General features: G+C 48.3%; 1 protein-coding gene and 1 long non-coding RNA gene across 7 annotated transcripts in view; one reads left to right on the forward strand and one right to left on the reverse strand.

The window, feature by feature from the left end:
- The window catches only part of SH3PXD2A (SH3 and PX domains 2A), a 373,845-nt gene that overhangs the window by 97,727 nt on the left and 259,695 nt on the right, over window positions 1-16,423 (reverse strand). The window lies entirely within an intron of this gene.
- LOC130281937 (uncharacterized) overlaps window positions 1-16,423 on the forward strand; it is a 59,173-nt gene that overhangs the window by 9,793 nt on the left and 32,957 nt on the right. The window contains exon 1 of one of the 2 annotated variants that reach the window (XR_008846170.1): window positions 8,916-9,032. The exons of the other annotated variant lie outside the window; for it this stretch is intronic. This is a non-coding gene — a long non-coding RNA (uncharacterized LOC130281937). Of the gene's footprint in view, window positions 1-8,915; window positions 9,033-16,423 lie in introns of those variants that run through there. 2 annotated transcript variants of the gene reach the window in all.

Here is a 16,423-nt window from a genome sequence, read left to right on the forward strand (position 1 = left end):
GACTCGCTCTCCGTCGGTCCTGTCCCGGCGCGCGCGGCCCCGCTCCTTAGGGCGCGCGCGCGCCGGGTCTTTGCGATTTAAAGGGCCACTGCGCCGCTGATTGGCGCAGTGGTTCCAATTAGTCTGATCACCTGTGCACTTCCCTATATCACCTCACTTCCCTTGCACTTCCTTGCCGGATCTTGTTGCCATCGTGCCAGTGAAAGCGTTTCCTTGTGTGTTCCTAGCCTGTGTTCCAGACCTCCTGCCGTTGCCCCTGACTACGATCCTTGCTGCCTGCCCCGACCTTCTGCTACGTCCGACCTTGCTTCTGTCTACTCCATTGTACCGCGCCTATCTTCAGCAGCCAGAGAGGTGAGCCGTTGCTAGTGGATACGACCTGGTCACTACCGCCGCAGCAAGACCATCCCGCTTTGCGGCGGGCTCTGGTGAAAACCAGTAGTGACTTAGAACCGATCCACTAGCACGGTCCACGCCAATCCCTCTCCGGCACAGAGGATACACTACCTGCCAGCCGGCATCGTGAGAGTAGATCCGGCCATGGATCCCGCTGAAGTTCCTCTGCCAGTTGTCGCTGACCTCACCACGGTGGTCGCCCAGCAGTCACAACAGATAGCGCAACAAGGCCAACAGCTGTCTCAACTGACCGTTATGCTACAGCAGTTACTACCACAGCTTCAGCAATCATCTCCTCCGCCAGCTCCTGCACCTCCTCCGCAGCGAGTGGCCGCTCCTGGTCTACGCCTATCCTTGCCGGATAAATTTGATGGGGACTCTAAGTTTTGCCGTGGCTTTCTTTCCCAATGTTCCCTGCATCTGGAGATGATGTCGGACCAGTTTCCCACTGAAAGGTCTAAGGTGGCTTTCGTAGTCAGCCTTCTGTCTGGAAAAGCCCTGTCTTGGGCCACACCGCTCTGGGACCGCAATGACCCCGTCACTGCCTCTGTACACTCCTTCTTCTCGGAAATCCGAAGTGTCTTTGAATAACCTGCCCGAGCCTCTTCTGCTGAGACTGTCCTGTTGAACCTGGTCCAGGGTAATTCTTCCGTTGGCGAGTATGCCGTACAATTCCATACTCTTGCTTCAGAATTATCCTGGAATAATGAGGCCCTCTGCGCGACCTTTAAAAAAGGCCTATCCAGCAACATCAAAGATGTTCTGGCCGCACGAGAAATCCCTGCTAATCTACATGAACTCATTCACCTAGCCACTCGCATTGACATGCGTTTTTCCGAAAGGCGTCAGGAGCTCCGCCAAGATATGGACTCTGTTCGCACGAGGCGTTTCTTCTCCTCGGCTCCTCTCTCCTCTGGTCCCCTGCAATCCGTTCCTGTGCCTCCCGCCGTGGAGGCTATGCAGGTCGACCGGTCTCGCCTGACACCTCAAGAGAGGACACGACGCCGCATGGAGAACCTCTGCCTGTACTGTGCTAGTACCGAACACTTCCTGAGGGATTGTCCTATCCGTCCTCCCCGCCTGGAAAGACGTACGCTGACTCCGCACAAAAGTGAGACAGTCCTTGATGTCTACTCTGCTTCTCCACGTCTTACTGTGCCTGTGCGGATGTCTGCCTCTGCCTTCTCCTTCTCTACTATGGCCTTCTTGGACTCTGGATCTGCTGGAAATTTTATTTTGGCCTCTCTCGTCAACAGGTTCAACATCCCAGTGACCAGTCTCGCCAGACCCCTTTACATCAATTGTGTAAACAATGAAAGATTGGACTGTACCATACGTTTCCGCACGGAGCCCCTTCTAATGAGCATCGGATCTCATCACGAGAGGATTGAACTTTTGGTCCTCCCCAATTGCACTTCTGAAATTCTCCTTGGACTTCCCTGGCTTCAACTTCATTCCCCAACCCTGGATTGGTCCACTGGGGAGATCAAGAGTTGGGGGCCCTCTTGTTCCAAGGACTGTCTAAAACCGGTTCCCAGTAACCCTTGCCGTGACTCTGTGGTTCCTCCAGTAACCGGTCTCCCTAAGGCCTATATGGACTTTGCGGATGTTTTTTGCAAAAAACAAGCTGAGACTCTACCTCCTCACAGGCCTTATGATTGTCCTATCGACCTCCTCCCGGGCACTACTCCACCCCGGGGCAGAATTTATCCTCTGTCCGCCCCAGAGACTCTTGCCATGTCTGAATACGTCCAGGAAAATTTGAAAAAGGGCTTTATCCGTAAATCCTCCTCTCCTGCCGGAGCCGGATTTTTCTTTGTCTCCAAAAAAGATGGCTCCCTACGTCCTTGCATTGACTACCGCGGTCTTAATAAAATCACGGTTAAGAACCGCTACCCCCTACCCCTCATCTCTGAACTCTTTGATCGCCTCCAAGGTGCCCACATCTTTACTAAACTGGACTTAAGAGGTGCTTATAATCTCATCCGCATCAGAGAGGGGGATGAATGGAAAACGGCATTTAACACCAGAGATGGACACTTTGAGTATCTGGTCATGCCCTTTGGCCTGTGCAACGCCCCTGCCGTCTTCCAAGACTTTGTTAATGAAATTTTTCGTGATCTTTTATACTCCTGTGTTGTTGTATATCTGGACGATATCCTGATTTTTTCTGCCAATCTAGAAGAACACCGCCAGCATGTCCGTATGGTTCTTCAGAGACTTCGTGACAATCAACTCTATGCCAAAATTGAGAAATGTCTGTTTGAATGCCAATCTCTTCCTTTTCTAGGATACTTGGTCTCTGGCCAGGGACTACAAATGGATCCAGACAAACTCTCTGCCGTCTTAGATTGGCCACGCCCCTCCGGACTCCGTGCTATCCAACGCTTTTTGGGGTTCGCCAATTATTACAGGCAATTTATTCCACATTTTTCTACCGTTGTGGCCCCTATCGTGGCTTTAACCAAAAAAAATGCCGATCCCAAGTCTTGGCCTCCTCAAGCGGAAGACGCCTTTAAACGACTCAAGTCTGCCTTTTCTTCGGCTCCCGTGCTCTCCAGACCTGACCCTTCCAAACCCTTCCTATTGGAGGTTGATGCCTCCTCAGTGGGAGCTGGAGCTGTTCTTCTACAAAAAAATTCTTCCGGGCATGCTGTCACTTGTGGTTTTTTTTCTAGGACCTTCTCTCCGGCGGAGAGGAACTACTCCATCGGGGATCGAGAGCTTCTAGCCATCAAATTAGCACTTGAGGAATGGAGGCATCTGCTGGAGGGATCAAGATTTCCAGTTATTATTTACACCGATCACAAGAACCTCTCCTACCTCCAGTCTGCCCAACGGCTGAATCCTCGCCAGGCCCGGTGGTCTCTGTTCTTTGCCCGATTTAATTTTGAAATTCACTTTCGGCCTGCCGATAAGAACATTAGGGCCGATGCTCTCTCTCGTTCCTCGGATGCTTCGGAAGTTGAACTCTCTCCGCAACACATCATTCCTCCTGACTGCCTGATTTCCACTTCTCCAGCCTCCATCAGGCAAACTCCTCCAGGAAAGACCTTTGTTTCTCCACGCCAACGCCTCGGAATCCTCAAATGGGGTCACTCCTCCCATCTCGCAGGTCATGTGGGCATCAAGAAATCTGTGCAACTCATCTCCCGCTTCTATTGGTGGCCGACTCTGGAGACGGATGTTGTGGACTTTGTGCGAGCCTGCACTATCTGTGCCCGGGATAAGACTCCTCGCCAGAAGCCCGCTGGTTTTCTTCATCCCCTGCCTGTCCCCGAACAGCCTTGGTCTCTGATTGGTATGGATTTTATTACTGATTTACCCCCTTCCCGTGGCAACACTGTTATTTGGGTGGTCGTTGATCGATTCTCCAAAATGGCACATTTCATCCCTCTTCCTGGTCTTCCTTCAGCGCCTCAGGTGGCTAAACAATTTTTTGTACACATTTTTCGTCTTCACGGGTTGCCTACGCAGATCGTCTCGGATAGAGGCGTCCAATTCGTGTCTAAATTCTGGAGGGCTCTCTGTAAACAACTCAAGATTAAATTAAATTTTTCTTCTGCATATCATCCCCAATCCAATGGACAAGTAGAAAGAATTAACCAGGTCTTGGGTGATTATTTACGACATTTTGTTTCCTCCCGCCAGGATGACTGGGCAGATCTCCTTCCATGGGCCGAATTCTCGTATAACTTCAGAGTCTCTGAATCTTCCTCTAAATCCCCATTTTTTGTGGTGTACGGCCGTCACCCTCTTCCCCCCCTCCCTACCCCCTTGCCCTCTGGTCTGCCCGCTGTGGATGAAATTTCTCGTGACCTTTCCATCATATGGAGAGAGACCCAAAATTCTCTCTTACAGGCTTCATCACGCATGAAGAAGTTCGCGGATAAGAAAAGAAGAGCTCCTCCCATTTTTTCCCCTGGAGACAAGGTATGGCTCTCCGCTAAATATGTCCGCTTCCGTGTCCCTAGCTACAAGTTGGGACCACGCTATCTTGGTCCTTTCAAAATTTTGTGCCAGATTAATCCTGTCTCTTACAAACTTCTTCTTCCTCCTTCTCTTCGTATTCCTAATGCCTTTCACGTTTCTCTTCTTAAACCACTCATCATCAACCGTTTCTCTCCCAAATCTGTTCCTCCCACTCCTGTTTCCGGCTCCTCAGACATCTTCTCCGTCAAAGAGATTCTGGCATCAAAAAAGGTCAGAGGGAAAACCTTTTTTTTAGTGGATTGGGAGGGTTGTGGTCCAGAAGAGAGATCCTGGGAACCTGAGGACAATATCCTAGACAAAAGTCTGCTCCTCAGGTTCTCAGGCTCTAAGAAGAGGGGGAGACCCAAGGGGGGGGGTACTGTTACGCCGAGCGCTCCGGGTCCCCGCTCCTCCCCGGAGCGCTCGCTACACTCTCCTCACTGCAGCGCTCCGGTCAGATCCACTGACCCGGGGCGCTGCGATACTGCCTCCAGCCGGGATGCGATTCGCGATGCGGGTAGCGCCCGCTCGCGATGCGCACCCCGGCTCCCGTACCTGACTCGCTCTCCGTCGGTCCTGTCCCGGCGCGCGCGGCCCCGCTCCTTAGGGCGCGCGCGCGCCGGGTCTTTGCGATTTAAAGGGCCACTGCGCCGCTGATTGGCGCAGTGGTTCCAATTAGTCTGATCACCTGTGCACTTCCCTATATCACCTCACTTCCCTTGCACTTCCTTGCCGGATCTTGTTGCCATCGTGCCAGTGAAAGCGTTTCCTTGTGTGTTCCTAGCCTGTGTTCCAGACCTCCTGCCGTTGCCCCTGACTACGATCCTTGCTGCCTGCCCCGACCTTCTGCTACGTCCGACCTTGCTTCTGTCTACTCCCTTGTACCGCGCCTATCTTCAGCAGCCAGAGAGGTGAGCCGTTGCTAGTGGATACGACCTGGTCACTACCGCCGCAGCAAGACCATCCCGCTTTGCGGCGGGCTCTGGTGAAAACCAGTAGTGACTTAGAACCGATCCACTAGCACGGTCCACGCCAATCCCTCTCCGGCACAGAGGATCCACTACCTGCCAGCCGGCATCGTGACACTGAGTCACCACTGGACTACTCCTTTAAAGGAGTACTCCGGCGCGAACTTTTTTTCTTTTATCCCGTCCGGGCTGCAAAATAAAAGAAAACACACTTTCTCTTACCTGCCAACGAGCCCCCGGAGCTCCGGTACAGGTGTTTGGTCCCCGGGCTGTATTCTTCCTACTTCCTGTTAGCCCGGCACGTCACACGGAGCTTCATCCTATCACCAGCCGCAGCGATGTCCCGCCTCGGCCGGTGATAGGCTGAAGCTCTGTGTGACGTGCCGGGCTAACAGGAAGTAACAAGAATACAGCCCTGGGACAGAACACCTGTACCGGAGTGTACCGGAGCTCCGGGGGCTCGTTGGTAGGTAAGAGAAAGTGTGTTTTCTTTTATTTTGCAGCCCAGACGGGATAAAAGGAAAAAAGTGCGCGCCGGAGTACTCCTTTAAGAGAGGAGCTGTGTGAACCCCATGTGACTCTGCCTGCCAATGGGAACCCCTAAATTCTTATCCATATAGTATAGCCGGGGAGGAGTTGACCCAGTCTAAGTGCAGTTTTCTGCTGAGCAACAGTGTTGTTCCAGTGTGTTGTGTGTAGAAGAGAAGGTCCAGATCAAACCTACTTTATCCAATCATTCTGCAGGGATTACTCGCACGGTGGAAGTTCATGCCCTGGCGGAAAAGACTACAAGACCTTGACAGAACCCTACCTACCAGGATCAATCTACCCGTATTTCAAGTCAGTATTCATTTATTTGGTGAATGCACCACAAGTTCCAGCAAGGCAACAGGGCTCCCAAGGGGTTACACTACATCCTCTCACTCTGTTCCATACTGTATGTGTAATACCACCTGCAGCCTGCTCAGTAAAGACAGTTATCCGTAACCTTACAGCTGTGTGTTCGTTTACTCCCCGTGTCTGGCCCAGGAGAGGCTGTCTCCAACCTCGGGCCATGTATAGGATAACAGTGCCCTGGCGTCACAATGTGATAAGGTACTTCTAACACCCCGTGGCTACCACATATGGATGACATTACAAGAGTAGTTACCTACTCCAAAGTCAACTTTTACTAGTTTTGCAGATATCTGGCTGTACTAAACCAGTGGTCTCCAAACTGTGGCCCTCCCGATGTTTCAAAACTACAACTACCACCATGATTGTATCTTGTGACAGGGTACCTGAACCATGTGTTAGACACTGGTCAGTAGAGTGTAGCCCAAGTAAAAGAAGCATGTGGAGGAGGCCAGCATTATCAGGGATAGAGAGACTCAGCACAGAGATGTTGTGGGCTGGCTCTGGTGTGAAGAGGGTGCCACAGAAAGACCTACAGGTTGGTGGACTGGTGGAAATGGTGTCAGTGGAGCTGCTGCCTGTCAGGAGAGAGAGGGTGTCCTGGGAGTAATGGCCAGAGTGCAGTGCTTATTGTGGATTACAAATACAGCCCAGTCTAGCCAGTGAATGACTCTTTAGAGGTTTCTGGAACTAAAGATTGCATTGCAGGAATAGTAATATCTAGTAATAACCAGTGAGGATCCTGAATGTGACAGCGTTAAGCTATGTTCACACGATGGAATTTCCGAGCAGAATTCCAATGTGGAGATTCCGCAGCAGCAGAGTCCCATTGATATAAATGGGATTCTGCTGCGCTGCGCACACGGCAGATTTTCCATCCCGCGTGAACATAGCCTTATGCTGCACAGGCTTGTAGATACTGCCATTCTCAACCACAGAATGCTGACATAGGAGACTATTCACTAGCCTGCCTGGATGGTACTTTTAAAGTCTTTACAGATTTTTGGTCATTAACCAAACCCTGTTTCTTTAAGCAACAACAGATTATAACTTCACTCCTATAAACATATCATACAGAAAGCTGGAATTCCTTATTTCTTGAAGCAGTGTCCCAGTTTCTCAGTATGCTGTAGTAAATCTGAATACCCACGCAGCCCTTGAAATGTTTTCTTCCACTGATCTGTTTTCTGTTACAGCCCTTTTTGTGAGGTAGAGAATTTTATAAGTCTTACCAGTGCCATGACTTTCCTATTCCCCTCCTCTTTGCAGCAGAAAACCAGATGTACAACAGGCAGTAACTTGCACTACACCGGTACAAGACACTGAATAACATAAACCATCTCTCACAGCAAAAAAGCATTGATAAGACTATTTCTGTTAGACACATTGCTATTGGAAGACTAGAGACTATTTCCAAGTATTCTTAAAAGGGTTATCCAGGAACAGAAAAACAGAGCTAATTTCTTCCAAAAACAGCACCACACCTGTTTATATTGGCTCCATTCACTCCAATGGAACTGAGCTGCAATACCACCCACAACCTGAGGACAGGTATGGTGCTGGTTTTATGAAGAAATAACCTCTATTTTTCTAATCCTTGATAACGCCCTTAAAATAAGAAATATTAAAAGGTTACCAATGTAAATTCAGTTAAATCACTCTATTATAAACCATTTTTCTACTCTGTAATATACTTTGTGTTTGGTAAGAAACTAAAACACGGGAGGATAAATCAAAACTGTCTATTTCCCAGACAGTGTGAACTTAGACTAGATGGAGGTCTAACAGTCTCAGACAGTGTGAACTTAGACTAGACAAAGGTCTAACAGTCTCAAGACAAACACAAAGGACTTGACGTGTTTCGTGGCGAACCACTTAATCGTAAGGCCCTATGAGTGACATTGAAGAAGGTGGGAGAAACTAATAATTTCCCCTCATTTGCCACAGGATCTGGTATGAAATAAGGTTTGAACCGTATTCTGGTGTCTCTTTGGTAAAAAAAGGCATGACCGAATGCGTGATTCAGTGTGCCAAAGATTTTGGTACAAGGTTTTAGCACAATTTAAAGGGGTTATCCAGGAAAAAACTTTATTATATATATCAACAGGCTCCAGAAAGTTAAGCAGATTTGTAAAGGACTTCTATAAAAAAAATCTTAATCCTTTCAGTACTTATGAGCTGCTGAAGTTGAGTTGTTATTTTCTGTCTAAGTGCTCTCTGATGACACCTGTCTCGGGAACTGTCCAGAGTAGAAGCAAATCCCCATAGCAAACCTCTTCCACTCTGTGCAGTTCCCGAGAAAGACAGATGTCAGCAGAGAGCACCAGACAGAAAAGAACAACTCAACTTCACCAGCTGATAATTATTAGAAGGATTAAGATTTTTTTGTAGAAGTCGTTTACAAATCTGTTTACCTTTCTGGAGGCAGTTGATATATAATTTTTTTTTTCCTGGAATACCCCTTTAAGGCAACTAATGGTTGGTCACAGACTAGAAGGGAGACTCGAACAGCCCCATGCACTGTGATATATGTCATACAATATAAAAATATCCGACAACTATGAGTCCGCTTAATTTTGTGTGGTGTGCATGAATGGCAAAATATTAAATTTGATTTATTTATGCATTTTTATTTACGGTATTTATAATGTTTTTCTTTTTTACTGTTGGAGCAGATAGGGAAGTGGATAGGACAGCACAGTATAGTGAAAGATCCATTAGAACAGAAAGGTAATGGAAAATGTTGCAGGATGCTACTGTATATTGCTGCTGGATTGGCTTCTCCTATACAAACAACCAGAGGTAATGCTATAATTCTCCTATAAATATCGGAGCTTGTGATGATTGCTCATGAAATATAGTAATATAGCAAACATTACAGGCAAATATTTGACCTCTCTTCATTACATATGAAGCCCTGGGGACGACTCTTCTCAGGAGCTACAGACCCAAGGCCAGGTTGGCAGGGCATGCTACGACTTGGACAACAAGAGATCCATTCAGGTCCCTGGATGTCTGTGGGCCATGTGTTTGCAGAGTTCACATGTTTATTGCACCATGCAAATTTTAGAAAACAAGCCTTTCCAAAATACTGTGTGAAAACATCTCGCAGGTCCCGGCATCCGGGTTCATATTTGTTTTGACTCCCACTAGCCTCCCATGTGACATAGTGTATGTGACGGCACAACCCTACATGATCACAATTGCAGGCACTATTTACCCAAAAAAGAACATTTTACTCAAACAGTCCTTTTGTATTAGTATGAGATGTGTGACATTACAATGGTAAATAGAGAATATGCCGCTTGTATGTAAATAGCAGAAAATGCATAACTATTTAAAGGGAAAGTAATGCCCTTAAAGGGGTACTCTGCCCCTAGACATCTTATCCCCTATCCAAAGATGTCTGATTGAGGTGGTCCCGCCGCTGGGAACCCCCACGATCTCTCCTGCAGCACGGAGTGCTGCAGGAGAGATGATGGGGGTTCCCAGCGGCGAGACTCCCGCAATCAGACATCTTATCCCCTATCCTTTGTATAGAGGATAAGATGTCTAGGGGTGGAGTACCCCTTTAAAGCACAACTGTCATGAGATTTTAGCCCTCCAGACTACTACAATGTTGTTACAGATGTCCATAACATGAGTATAACCATACCTTTATGGGTTTTCCTCCTTTTTTTAGAACTTATAAAATACATTTATCCAGCGGTCTGGCACATTTGGATAGGCGTGGCTTGGGGTTCGCAAAGCCCCACCGCCGTTACACCTATCCTCTCCTTTCAACGATGGGATCGCTGTGTAGTAAGACACAGCGCATCCACAGCGCATGCGCCCCTTCTGATGTGCGCGCGCCACCGCCCTACATTGCCAGAGCGAGTGCTCGATCCCGCTGCCTATGCGCTCACAGCGCAGGTGCAGTACTAGAGGAAGGGAGGGGCGCATGCGCTGCGTCTTACTACACAGCTATTCCATCGTTGAAAGGAGAGGATAGGTGTAGCGGCAGTGGGGCTTTGCGAACCCCAAGCCACTCCTATCCGACTGTGCCAGACTGCTGGATAAATGTATTTTATAAGTTATAAAACAAGGAGGAAAACCCATAAAGGTATGGTTACACTCATGTTATGGACATCTGTAAAAACATTGTATTAGTCTGGGGGGCTAAAATCTCATGACAATTGCGCTTAAAGGGGTACTCCACCCCTAGACATCTTATCCCCTATCCAAAGGATAGGGGATAAGATGTCAGATCGCTGTGGTCCCGCTGCTGGGGAGCCCCGGCATCCCCGCTGCGGCACCCCGCTATCATTACAGCACAGAGCGAGTTCGCTCTGTGCGTAATGACGGGCGATACAGGGGATGGAGCAGCGTGACGTCATGGCTCCGCCCCTCGTGACATCACGGCCCGTCCTCTTAATGCAAGTCTATGGGAGGGGGCGTGATGACCGCCACGCCCCCTCCCATAGACTTGTATTGAAAGGGGCAGGCTGTGACATCACGATGGGCGGAGCCGTGACGTAACGATGCTCCGGCCCCTGTATTGCGCGTCATTACGTGCAGAGCGAACTCTTTCTGTGCTGTAATGATAGCGCAGTGCCGCAGCGGGGATCCTGGGGCTCCCCAGCAGCGGGACTGCGGCGATCTGACATCTTATACCCTATCCTTTGGATAGGGGATAAGATGTCTAGGGGTGGAGTACCCCTTTAAGGAAGCCAGATATATTCAAATAGAAGTAAATGTATAAATGTATATACACATATTACTCAGGCATAAATACAAAGGCTTATATTCTGAAAACGTACATTTAGGCTTTATTTTACCAATAAATTAGAAGGAAATAAATTATTTCATGGTGGTGGAAGGATGAAGGGTCAAGGTTTGACCAAAATGTCTAGCATATATTCTGCGGAGGGCAATATTAATGCTAGTAAGTGATCCTAAACAAATAGGGGAAGAGTCATCAAAATCTGCGCAGAGGAATAGTGGTGCAGTTGCCCGTAGCAACCAGATTGCTTCTTTATTTTTTTTTTTTAAAAGGCCTCTGAAAATGAAAGAAGCCATCTTATTGGTTGTTATGGGAAACTGTAAAACTTTTACTCTACAGGGGTTTTGATGAATCTCCTCTGTAGAATTTTCAGTACTCTACTGATCTTTTGAGTTTTGGAAAGGATTAGGGACTGCCTAGGGATCTTGTGTTATGAAAAGTTATAAAACTTTCTTAAAGGGATACTCCCCCCAAGACATCTTACGGATAGTGGATAAGATGTCTGACCTCGGCTGCGGCACCCCAGACATCTGATGCATGAAGTGAACTTCGCTCCGTGCCAGATGACTGGCGATGCTAGGCAAAGGCTCGAAACGTTGCGGTCATGCCTGTTCGTGATGTCACGGCCACGACCCCTCAATGCAAGTCTATGGGAGGGGGCATAACGGCCTTCATGCCCCCTCCCATAGACTTGCATTTAGGGGGCGTTACCTTGATGTCACGAGCCTACGGAGCTGCACCTGATGCTCCAAATGAACGCAGGAAAATCACGGGTGTCCCCAGTGGTGGGAGTCCCGCTATCAGACATCTTATCCCCTATCCTTTGGATAGGGGATAGGATGTCTAGGGGCAGAGTACCCCTTTAAGGGTCAGTTTAGGCAGATTTATTTGCCAGAAAGCAGTGTGCTTCCCGCCGTGAGTTTGAACCAGGGTGGACTCTCTGCGGACGATTTTTGGCAACTGCTGCCGAAAATCCACAGCAGACCCTGTTAAAGTCAATGTAATTTGCTGAGAAAATTAGAGCTGAGAGCCTATCCCATTTCAAACACACGGCTATCAATTAAATCTGCCTGTGTGAAAAAACCCTACATGATGATTTTGCTGGAATCATCCTGACCAGGTTCCTGTTTATACTGCTTAGCACTGGATACAATTTATCAGTGTAGGACAACATTCACATCTCATTTTAGTATAATTTTAAAGGAGATATCCAGGGGTGAAAAACTTATCCCCTATCCTAAGGATAGGGGATAAGTTTCAGATCGCATGGCCCCACCGGGTTATCCTGTTCGGGGCCCCGGCTCGCTGGCCAGATAGCGCGTGTTGGCAGAGCCGGAGATTGCCAAAGGCAGCGCTCCGGCTCTGCCATAGAATTGTATTGAGGGGGTGTGTCAGCCGTCACTTCGTGCGGGGGTCAAAACGCCCCCTTCCCGCGGGCTGCCGGGGCCCCGTACAGGAGATCACAGGGGGCCCCAGCGGTCGGATCCCCTGCGATCTGAAACTTATGAGTTTTTCATCATCTCCTTTAAAAAGAAATTCAAACATTTACCATAGCATACCCATTATGAAGTTATCCAGCCTTATAAAATATATGGCCATCAATATCAGACTGGTGGGGTACCGACCTACAGCACATCCACCAATCGGCTGTTTGACGGGGCTGTGGTGCTTGTTCATTTACATGAATGGGACAGATCTGCTGTCTCTTGCACAGTCGCTACTGAATGTATAGAAATGCAGGTCCATGCACCATGGACGTCACACAGACCCCAAACATTCTAATATTGATGTCCTTTCCTCAGAACAGGACATACATTTTATAACAAGGATATCTTCATTATTAGAACCATACATAGTCTACTCGTAACAACATTTGGTCTGTTTCGTAAACATATACAAAAGTATACATTTGGGAAATGTGGTATTTTTTAGTATACCTTTTTCGTGGTATCCCAGTGTATACTGGTAATGTAGCCCTAAAATGTGAATGGGGCCTAAAATACAATGCACTTGGATTTATGTAATAACAAAAACAGGTACTGTATAGTACTGCTGGGCGGTATGACCAAAAATGCATATCACAGTATTTTTTTAAGTTATGGCGCGGTTCCACGATATGTAATGGTATTCCCTCCCCCACGCTGGGGAACTAATCATATGTGACCCGGCGGGCGCTGCTCTGCTTCTCTAGCAAAACCCCCCCCCCCCCAATGAATTATCACCCGCAGCGCTGCGCTGTCCCCCACATCAGGGAACTAATCATATGTAACCTGTGGGCGCTGCTCCCCCCCATACTCCTGTGAGTCGCCGGCGCTTTAAATGAATGAGTTGCATGTCGCGACGCTGGAAAGGATTAATAAAGGACATCTGTACTGATTATTTTTACATATTTCTGTGCCCGGGCTGCAAAAATAAACAAAATAAACTTTGACTCACCTTCCTACGTTCCCCTATTGCTCCATTTTCGGCCTCACTGTTCTCCACTACGCTCTTCATGCTGCTTCCTGGGGACGGGAATGTCACAGAGCCATCAGTGTATCACCGGCCGCAGCGATGTCCCGCCTCGGCCGGTGATAGGCTGAGCGCACTGTCATGTAAGGAGCCGGTCGGCTCCTTACATGACATGATAGGCCGGCTCCTTACATGACAGTGCGCTCAGCCTATCACGGGCCGAGTATGGACATCGCTGCGGCCGGTGATATGCTGACGTCTCTTTCACGTTCCCATCCTCAGGAAACAGCATGAAGAGTGTAGCGGAGAACATTGAGGCAAATACCGGCGCAACTGGGGAATGTAAGAAGGTGACTCAAAGTTTATTTTGTTTATTTTTGCAGCCCGGGCACAGGAATATGTAAAATGAATCAGTACAGATGTCCTTTATTAATCATTTCCAGCGCCGCGACACGCAACTCATTCATTTAAAGCGCCGGAGGCTCACAGGAGGATGGGGGGGGAGCAAAGCCCACAGGTTACATATGATTCGTTCCCTGATGTGGGGACAGCCGCTGCGGCTGATAATTCATTCATTCGAAGGGGGAGGAGGGGACCGATCGGTATTGTGGTATAGGAAAAATTCATATCGTACAGAACATTTTACAAAAAACGGCATTCGGTATGAACTGGTATATCGCCCAACACTACTGTATAGGTGTAACTTGAAGCTCTGTAAGATCTGTAACAAGGCCCCCACTTACCATGTGTCATTTATAATACTGGTGTGGCAGAGGAGCTTTGGGGCCCCACAGGTGTAACTTTATTTCCTGCAACCCTACAGCTATGCCCTGTATACTTTAAGTCAGAGTTTTCCAAAGAGTGTGCCTCTAGCTGTTGCTAAACTACAACACTCAGCATGCTGGGAGTTATAGTTTTGCAACAACTAGAGGCATTTGGCTGTCTGGGCATGTTGGGAGTTGTAGTTTTGCAACATACAGAGTGCTGTAGATCAGGAAATATTGCCCTATAGGTCAGTGTTGCCCCCCAGTGTGCCTCCATCCAGCTGTTTGCCTTAGGCTGTCTGGACATGTTGGAAGTTGCAGGTTTGTAACAGCTGGAGGCACACTGTTTGGAAAACACTGCTTTAGGTATAACCTTTCGCACTACAGAAACACCAAAGCAACCAAGAAGTAAAGTGCTGCAGGGGGTGAAAACCCCTATCTGGGCCGGGCCCCTCGTTCTTTGCATCACGTCTTACGTCAGCTTCCTGCCCCACATATTGGACATGCTTTGTCCATATGAGAATTTGTTATTTAACAAAACAAACCACACAGAGAATTATTTACCATAATTTCCTGGCAGCCGATCCAGGCAAACACAGAACAGAGCCATAGTACAATATGTTAGGAATTAAAGCCTCTATGCGTGCTAAAGCTCATCGTTATTTAAGAAGATATGGAGCTGGTATCTTATTGTTATTGTGTTTCTCCTACCACATGTCAGATCCATGTGCATTACTGTTATGCTGCATCTGCACATCCTCAGTCTAACACACTGGAATTGTGGTGAGGGTGTAGGAAGGGCAGAGGGTGTAGGCTAGGATTCCAATTGTTTTTTTCCCTGCATTTTATTCACAGAGAAAAACGCCAGAAAAAACGCCAGTGCAATTTCCTGCATCTGACGCTTTTTCTGTCATTTTGCATTTGAGTAGAATTTGCATTTTTCGCCCCTTTGGCGTTTTTTTCAAAATTTGTTGGGTACCCAGAAAGAAAAAAAAAGTATGCAGTAGGGTAGGGATGGGAAAAAATGTATTTAACAAAATTTTTTGTTTTTATAACGAAATTTTAATTAATTTTTGATAAAGTGTGTATGTGTGTTTCACTTTTTTTCCCTCTATTTTTTAAATTTTTTAGTTAATACTACTACACCCTGCATGGAACAGACTCTTCCATGATAGGAGTAGTAGTACCTGTAATAATAGACATATCTCCCCGGGTGTTACTCCTGACACCTGATGCTATAGTCCATAATATAGAAGATGCGGAGCGGCTGTATACAGCGCTCGCATCTCTGCACTATACTTCGGCCAGTGATGTGAATAGAAATTCCCATCACTGATTCATATTTTCCGCCCAGAGTGGTGATTGGCCGGATGGTGGCAGCCAATCCCCGCTCTCAGAGGGAAATATGAATGAGTGATGTTCTATTCATATCACTGGCCGGCCGGAGTACAAAGAAGAAATGCGAGTGCAGGAGAAAGCCGCTCCGCATCTCTGCAATAGAAAGGACAATCGCATCGGGTGTCAGGAGTGACACTTGCTGTGATCTGTCCTTAACTGCTGGTACTACTACTCTCAACATGGAGCACACTCTGCTCCCTGCTGGGAGCTGTAGTACCTGCATTAATAGACAGATCGCAGCAAATGTCACTCCTGACACCCGTTGCGATCCTCCTGTATAATGTATAGATGCGACCGGCCGCTCTTCTATGGTCCCCTGCACTGACGTATATATACACATTGTTACGCCGAGCGCTCCGGGTCCCCGCTCCTCCCCGGAGCGCTCGCTTCACTCTCGCTGCTGCAGCGCTCCGGGCAGCTCTACTGACCCGGTGCGCTGCGATACCGTCTCCAGCCGGGATGCGATTCGCGATGCGGGTGGCGCCCGCTCGCGATGCGCATCCCGGCTCCCGTACCTGACTCGCTCTCCGTCTGTCCTGTCCCGGCGCGCGCGGCCCCGCTCCCTAGGGCGCGCGCGCGCCGGGTCTCTGCGATTTAAAGGGCCACTGCGCCGCTGATTGGCGCAGTGGTTCCAATTAGTGTGTTCACCTGTGCACTCCCTATTTATACCTCACTTCCCCTTCACTCCCTCGCCGGATCTTGTTGCCATTGTGCCAGTGAAAGCGTTTCCTTGTGTGTTCCTAGCCTGTGTTCCAGACCTCCTGCCGTTGCCCCTGACTACGATCCTTGCTGCCTGCCCCAACCTTCTGCTACGTCCG

Source organism: Hyla sarda, chromosome 7 (genome assembly GCF_029499605.1).
Source record: "Hyla sarda isolate aHylSar1 chromosome 7, aHylSar1.hap1, whole genome shotgun sequence".
NCBI lineage: Eukaryota > Metazoa > Chordata > Amphibia > Anura > Hylidae > Hyla > Hyla sarda.